At 42.2% G+C, this 8,648-nt stretch overlaps 1 pseudogene; it reads right to left on the bottom strand.

Annotated features, from left to right (window-relative positions):
* LOC104217088 (inorganic pyrophosphatase 1-like) overlaps positions 1-8,187 on the bottom strand; it is a 65,316-nt pseudogene extending 57,129 nt beyond the window's left edge.
* Positions 8,188-8,648: the final 461 nt, after the last annotated feature.

Genomic DNA, 8,648 nt, shown 5'->3' on the forward strand with positions numbered 1-8,648 from the left:
CTGGAATATTTTCATTGGCCTGTCGGCCTCTCTTTTGAGCTTGAGGTACCACAGGGACCTCATCATCAATATTGTCATCTACCTCCTCCCCCAGCGGAATATCTCCAAGAGGTGCGTTGTTTGCTGCCATTTAGTACCTAAAGCTGTGACACACACAAATTAGTAACACAGAAGGAAAGAAGAACAATACACAAAACTAATTAGATAGATAGCCAAAACCGTTAGCTCCCCGGCAATGGTACCAAAAATTGATCGAGGCCAACCCTGTACTACTATGAAGTAGCAAGATAGGTCAAAACAGCTTTTACCTGAGAAGGTCGGGATCGATTTCCATAGGGAGCTAGACATTGTTTATTTTGGTTTTACTTCTAATTTTATATTACTAAGACGATAAATTAGGCTAAGTAAAGCTAATATTAAACTATTGAGAGTTGATCAAATAGATAAAAGGCACTATAGTAGTGACTTTCTCCTAGGTGGGTGATTGACGGATTCTTGAGTCCAAGGCTAGATTGTCACATTTGGGGAGTATGATATAACCATTGCACGATTCTACTCACTCTATACCTCTCGGTAGTTTGAGTGATTTTTTCCGAGTTGACTTTCTCAAGACCAATTGGGTATGCAAATTTGTGCAAGCAAGTGACGTTCCATTCGAGTATTATTATCTCTAGGTGTAATCCTTTAATTAGGGCCATCTATCTCTTGAATACGCCCAAATTACTTGTTGGACCAATTTCATGGACTTAGGCTCTCTTTCTCAAGAAGAGCCAAAATCTACTAGACATAAACTAGTGTTTACAACCACTAATTCAACATTAAAACCCTAAATTAGCCAAAAATCAAACACGCATAGACAATCAAGTATCAAAATACAAGACCCATCAATTACCCACACTAGGGTTGAGCCACAACCCCAGCTAATGGGTCTAGCTACTCATAATTATAGAAGAAAATAAAGAAATAGATGAAGAAAACCCCATAATAATTAATTACTAGATAAAACTTAAAGATTCAATGTTGAAACTAAGCTAAAATTACTCAAAATGGTAAAAGGGAGGAGTTCACGAGCGCAGCTCTGTCCCAAAATCTATCTGATGACCTAAAAATGGGAAAAGAAACTATTTATACTTGACTGAAAATTCTAGACAAAAATACCCCGTTGGGGCTAGTGTGGACCGCACAAAATCGAGTGCGGCCGCACTAAGTCCCTTGGCTTGACTAATCTGCTATCTGAAGTTGGCCACCGCAGACCGCACAAAATGCATCGCGGCCGCGGTGGCTTCTACTGTGATCCGCACAGAATGGACCGCGGACCCATTGTCCAGGTTCCTCCAAAGTGTCACCTCTCTGAACTTGAGCTTTACGAACCGCACAAAATCAAGTGCGTCCGCAATGAAGTCAATGCGGTCCACACAAAATCCTTTGCGACCGTATTGCCTGGCTGCCGGAAAAGCATACTCTCTGATCTTTATCTTTGCGGACCGCACAAAATGGTATGCGGCCGCACTGGCCCTGTTTGACTGAGCTTGGCCTTAGTCTTGGTACTTGTGCATGTTTCACTCCTTTTTGAGCTGGTTTTAGACACTTCGTCACCTTGTTGATCAAACCCTGCAATCAAGTACAACTTGTGAGCCTTTGGGACTATCTTGTACACATTTCTAAAAAAAACTTTAGCAAGAAGGAGTGCAAAACGCATCATAATCCCTAGTTATCTGGGGGTCAGTCAGTTAGGGGTCGCCCTAGAGGGGGAGGTCGATCAGGTGGCGGTCAGGCCCATTTCTATGCACTTCCAGCTAGACCCGATGCTATTGCTTATGATGCTGTCATTACAGGTATTGTCTCGGTCGGCCACAGAGATGCCTCTGTGTTATTTGATCCATGTTCCACTTTTTCTTATGTGTCATCGTACTTTACTCGTTATTTGGACATGCCTCGTGAGTCTCTTATTTTACATGTTCGTGTATCTACTCCGGTGGGCGATATTGTTATTGTAGACCATATGTACCAGTCCTGTGTGGTGACTATTGGGGGTCTGGAGACCCGAGTGGATTTATTATTGTTGTGTAAGGTAGACTTCGATGTTATATTAGGCATGGATTGGCTATCTTCGTGTCGTGCTATTTTGGACTGTCATGCTAAGATAGTGACATTGGCTATACTGGGTGTGCTACAGATTGAGTGGCGAGGTTCTACTGATTTTGTCCCCAGCAGGGTGATTTCATTTTTGAAGGACCAGCAGATGGTTGGAAAGGGTTATCTTTCATACTTAGCCTTTATGAGGGATGTCGGTGTAGAGACTCCCAATATTGATTCTGTTTTAGTTGTGAGGTTTTTTCCCGATGTATTTCCTGCAAACTTGTCAGGCATGCCACTGGACAGGGATATCGAATTCCGTATTGATCTGGTGTCGGGCACTCAGCCCATTTCTATTCTGCCATATCGTGTGGCACCAGCGGAGTTGAAGAAGTTAAAGGAGCAACTTCAGGAACTCCTTAATAAAAGGTTCATTTTGCCTAGTGTGTTACCTTGGGTTGCGCCTGTTTTGTTTGTGAAGAAGAAGGATGGCACTATAAGGATGTGCATTGATTATAGGCAGTTGAACAAAGTAACAATTAAGAACAAGTATCCTCTGCCTCGCATTGATGATTTATTTGACCAACTTTATTGAGCGAGAGTGTTCTCCATGATTGATCTCCGTTCAGGTTATCACCAGGTGAATATCAGGGACTCGGATATTCTTAAGACGACTTTTAGGACCTGATATGGTCATTATAAGTTCTTGGTGATGTCTTTTGGGCTGACCATGCCCCAGTAGTGTTCATGCATTTGATGAACAGCATGTTTCGGCCCTATCTTGACTCATTTGTCATAGTTTTCATTGATGATATTCTGGTGTATTCGCGTAGTCAGGAGGAGCACGCGAAGCATTTGAGAGTTGTGTTGCAGAGATTGAAGGAGGAGAAGCTTTATGCAAAGTTCCCTAAGTGTGAGTTTTGGCTCAGTTCAGTGGCTTTCTTAGGGCATGTGGTGTCTAGCGAGGGTATTTAGGTTGATCTGAAGAAGATAGAGGCGGTTTAGAGTTGGACCAAACCGTCCTCAGCCACAAAGATTCGCAACTTTCTTGGTTTGGCGGGCTATTATCACCGGTTTGTTCAGGGTTTTTCATCTATCGCATCGCCCTTGACCAAGTTAACTTATAAGGGTGCTTTATTCAGGCGGTCGGATGAGTGCGAGGAGAGCTTTCAGAAGCTCAAGACTGCTTTGACCATAGCTCCAGTGTTAGTGTTGCCATCAGCTTCAGGCTCATATACCGTGTATTGCGATGCTTCGAGAGTTGGTATTGGGTGTGTATTGATGCACGAGGGTAGAGTTATTGCTTATGATTCTCGTCAGTTGAAGCCCCATGAGAAGAACTACCCTGTTCATGATTTAGAGTTGGCTTCCATAACTCACGGGTTGAAGATTTGGAGGCATTATCTGTATAGTATGTCGTGTGAGGTGTTTACTGATCATCGTAGCCTCCAGCACTTGTTCAAACAGAAGGATCTCAATTTGAGGCGGCGGAGATGGTTGGAGTTGCTAAAGGATTATGATATTACTATTTTGTACCGTCCGGGGAAGGCCAGTGTGGTGGTCGATGCTTTGAGCCAAAAGGAAGTGAGTATGGGGAGTTTGGCATATATTCCAGTTAGGGAGAGACCTCTTACAGTGTATGTCTAGGCCTTGGCCAATCGGTTCGTGAGGTTAGATATTTCGGAGCCCAGTCGGGTATTGGCTTGTGTGATCTCTCGGTCTTCCTTATATGGATCGCATTAGAGAGCGCCAATATGATGATCCTCATTTGCTTGTCCTTAAGGACAGAGTTCAACACTACGATGCCAGAGATATGACAATTAGTGGTGATGGAGTATTAAGGATGCATGGCCGGATATGTGTGCCCAATGTAGATGGGCTTCGGAAGTTGATTCTGGAGGAGGCCCATAGCTCGCGGTATTCCATTCATCCGAGTGCCACGAAGATGTATCAGGATCTGAGACAGCATTATTGGTGGAAGAGAATGAAGAAAGACATAGTGAGATTTGTGGCTCGGTGTCTCAATTGTCAGCAGGTAAAATATGAGCATCAGAGACCGGGTGGCTTGCTTTAGCAGATGGATATTCTAGAGTGGAAGTGGGAGCGGATCACCATGGACTTTGTAGTTAGGCACCCACGGACTTTGAAGAAGTTCGATGCAGTTCGGGTGATTGTGGATCGGCTGACCAAGTCTGTGAACTTTATTCTTGTGTGTACTACCTATTCTTCAGATCGGTTGGTATAGATCCATATCCGGGAATTGTTCGTTTGCATGGTGTCCAAGTTTCCATCATTTCAGATAGGGGCACTCAGTTTACTTTACAGTTTTGGAGGTCTGTGCAGCGAGAGTTGGGTACTCAAGTTGAGTTGAGCACAACTTTTCACCCTCAGACGAACGGGTAGTCCGAGCGTACTATTTAGATATTGGAGGACATGTTGCGTGCTTGTGTCATTGATTTCGGAAGGTTCAGGATGTATTCTACATGGTTGGTAAGAAGGTTCTGTTGAAGGTTTCACCCATGAAGGGTGTTATGAGATTTGGGAAGAAGGGTAAATTGAGTCCTCGGTTCATTGAGCTGTTTGAGGTACTTCAGAGGATTGGGGAGGTGGCTTATGAGCTTTCTTTACCGCCTAGTTTATCGAGTGTACATCCGGTATTTCATGTTTCTATGCTCCGAAAGTGTATTGGCGATCTGTCTCATGTTTTGGATTTCATCATGGTTTAGTTGGATGATGATTTGACCTATGATGTGAAGCCAGTAGCCATTTTGGAGTGTCAGGTTCGAAAGTTGAGGTCAAAGGATATAGCTTCAGTGAAAATGCAGTGGAGAGGTCGGCTCGTGGAGGAGGCTACCTGGGAGACCGAGTGGGAGATGCGGAGCAGATATCCTCACATATTTGAGGCTTCAGGTACATTTGTTGACTCGTTTGAGAACAAACGTTTATTTAAGAGGGGGAGGATGTAACGACCCGGTCGGTCGTTTCATGAATTACCACTCCGTTTACCCATTTTTGCTTCTTATTATTTTGTTCAGTTGTATTATATGTTATTGGGTTGATTGGTTCGGGTTCGGAGAGGTCTTGGTAAGGTTTGAGACACTTAGTCTCTTTTGAGTAAGCTTAAGTTGGAAAAGTCAACTGGATGTTGACTTATGTGTTGAAGGACTCGGATATGAGTTTCGTCGGTTCGGATAGTTTCGGGAGGTGATTTGGGACTTAGTAGCGTGATCGAAATGTATTTTGGAGGTCCAGAGTAGATTTAGGCTTAAATTAGCGAAATTGGAATTTTGGCGTTTTCTGGTTGATAGGTTAGATTTTGATATAGGGGTCGGAATGGAATTCTGAGAGTTACAATAGGTCTGTTGTGTCATTTGGGATGTGTTTTCAAAATTCCAGGTCATTCGGACGTGGTTTGATAGACTTTTTGATCGAAAGTGGAATTTAGAAGTTTTTGGAATTCTTAGGCTTGAATCCGATGTGATTTTGGTGTTTTGATGTTGTTTTGGGCATTCTGAAGGTTGGAACAAGTTTGAATGAGGTTATGGGATATGTTGGCAGGTTTGGTTGAGGTCCCGAGGGCCTCGAGTGAGTTTTGGGTGGTTAAACGGACCATTTCAAGTTAAAGGAAATTGCAGAAATTTGTTGTAGTGTTGTAAACAAATTGTTCTTCACGTTCGCGAAGGGTTAGGATGGGAGGCTCGAGATTTGGCCTTCGTGTTCGCGAGGGAAGTCCTGCATTCGCGAAAGGTTGGAATAAGAAGCATCGCGTTTGCGAGATGTCTGACGCATTCGCGATGGTTTGAGATGCTGAGGCATCGCGTTCGCGATGGGGTGGTCGCGTTCGCGTAAGAGAATTTTGTTTAATGGTATTTTTGTGCTTTGCAAACGCGAGGCTTTGACCGCGTTCGCGAAGAAAGACTTCTGATCGCTGGGCAGAATGTTTAAAAGGTCATTTTCGCGAGTTTTGGCCTAAGTTCACCATTTTTTATTCGGTTTTGGAGCTTTTTGAGAGAGATTGAAGAGGGAATCAAAGAGAACTTGTTGGAGATAAGCATTTTGGACTTAATACTCGATCCTATTGTGATTTCTACCTAATTAAACATGAAATTTGGGGAATTTGAAGCCAAAATTGGGGAGTTAGGGCTTGGAAACTTGAGACTTTAATCTAGGGATTTGAGGGGCCATTTCTGGTCAGATTTTGGTGTTTTGGTATGTATGAACTCGTGGGAGGATAAGGATTCCATTGATGTAATATTTATCGAAATTCGAGATGTGGGCCCGGGGGTCGGGTTGGACCAATTTCGTACTTTTGATATAATTTGATTATTTTCGTTTGGACTTCATTCCCATAGCATATTCTAATGTTATGATTCTGATTTTGGGTAGATTCGGCGCGATTTGAGGCCGAGGCGAGAGGCAAAGGCATTGCGGAGTAGTATTTCATCCGGTTTGAGGTAAGTAACCATTGTAAATCTGGAACTGAGGGTACAAAACCTCGGTATTGCGAATTGTTTTGATAAATGAGGTGACGCACATGCTACGTGACGAGCGTGTGGCATGCACCGGTAGGGATTGTTACTTGGTCCATCCCGTAGCGACTATTAAGCCGCATATTTGATTTGAAATCTTATGATATCTCATATTTTAGACATTTATACTGTATTATGGGTTGTACGCCATGTTTGGGGCCTTGTGCCGACCTGTTAAGACCCTTAGGGGCATTTTTACTTTTTTTTTCCTCACTCTATTTGTTTGAAAGCATATCCCCAGTCATGTTTTACCCGTTTAATCTTTAAAACTGGTTTTATCACACTACTCCTTAAATGTGAGAACTGTTTGGATTGAGTTCCCTGAATTCTCTGTTATGCCTGAGTGGCTGTGAGGTTAATGACTAAGAGAGGTTGAGGACCTAATGGTGAGGATTGTAAATATTACGGATCAGGCTGCACGCCGCAGCAATATTACATGTATCTATTATGGATCGGGCTGCACGCCGCAGCGATGCTTATATGGATCGGGCTGCGCGCCGCAGCGATATGACGTTTGGGCTGTAGGATCCCTTCCGGAGTCTGTACACCTCAATGAGCGTAGTTAATTATAAACTATGGATCACGCTACATGCCGCAGCGGTTATTATGATTATTACTATTATGAGGTGTTATTGAGCCTGAGTGTTAAGTGTAAGTACTGAGTGACAAGAGTTGAGCCACGAGTGACTGAGAGGCTTGCCTAATAGGCTATATTTATGAGTGATACCTCGCCCATTTATGATATTTTTGCTATTTCACCCTTTTTTTATAATGAACCTCTGTTGAAAACTGCTAAGTAAATGATTTCAAAGTAATTCAATTGAAACTGAAGCTTTATGAAGAAACTGTTTTGAAACTATAGAGTTGACTTGATATTCTGTTGTTTACTCTTTTATATGATTTTTAATTGCTCGTTACTGATTTCAGACCTTATTTACTTTAGTTACTTACTGAGTTGGTGTACTCACATTACTCCCTGCACCTTGTGTGCAGATCCAGGTGCCCGAGCGGCAGAGTGAGGGTCCTCAGCATTGTCGGAGTTTGCCAGAGATTGCAAGGTAGTTGCATGGCGTTCGCAGCCCTGCTTTCCTCCTTTATATCTTATTTTCTTTCTGTATTTTAGACTAGTTATGTATTAGACAGTCGGATTTGTGTATTTAGAGGCTCTAGACTCGTGACACCAGATAGTTAGGCTGTGTTAGTCTATTTTCTGTAATGCTTCTGCACATTTCAGTTGTTTTATACATTTCATATGAAAATTTTGAGATTTAATCAGTGCTAAAAAATGGTTTTATAAAAGAAATTTATTGTGGTTAATGGTTTGGGTTGACTTGCTTAATAATGTGATAGGTGCCATCACGATCGGGCATTTGGGGTCGTGATAGTTGTGTCTTACCTTACACATGTTGGGAGGGCAAAGACTGCAGCCATAAGGGCAAGTGTGAAAATCATGGTAAGGTTGAATTCTAAGTTTTCCTTCCGCATCAACATATCCTGGGTTAGAATAAATCTCCGAGAAGCAATCCATTATTCCCAAATGCTTCAATATTGTCTCAATGTAGAAGATATTTCCGTTACTCATTTCCCCTCAAATCACACCGAAAAATAACAATCATTGAATTTAATGTCCAGAAAATTAGGAGAAATTACCTCATGCTTATATCAAACTGATAAATGCACTATATCTGGTCAATTGATTGCCCTTAGCAAAAGGTGGCTCTGCCCCACCGCGGCCATACAAATTATTCTTGATAGACATATAATTAGAATGACATGAGTATGTGATAACAACTAGGTCGGGAATCCAAATTAGAGTAAGAATTTGAGAAGTAAATGCGGAAGCAATAACAACAAGGAATTGAACAACTAGAATTAAAGAGATGAAAATAAAGGATATGGGAAGAATTCAAGGAAAGAATTCCAAGAACTTCCAAGAACGCAAGTTCTATAGCCTTGACAAGATCAAAGTAACAACGTCTTGATTTATGGAAGAAATCAAACGCCTTTACTTAAAAAGCAAATCAAAACAATAGATTCGGATCT

This window comes from Nicotiana sylvestris, chromosome 3 (assembly GCF_000393655.2).
Source record: "Nicotiana sylvestris chromosome 3, ASM39365v2, whole genome shotgun sequence".
NCBI lineage: Eukaryota > Viridiplantae > Streptophyta > Magnoliopsida > Solanales > Solanaceae > Nicotiana > Nicotiana sylvestris.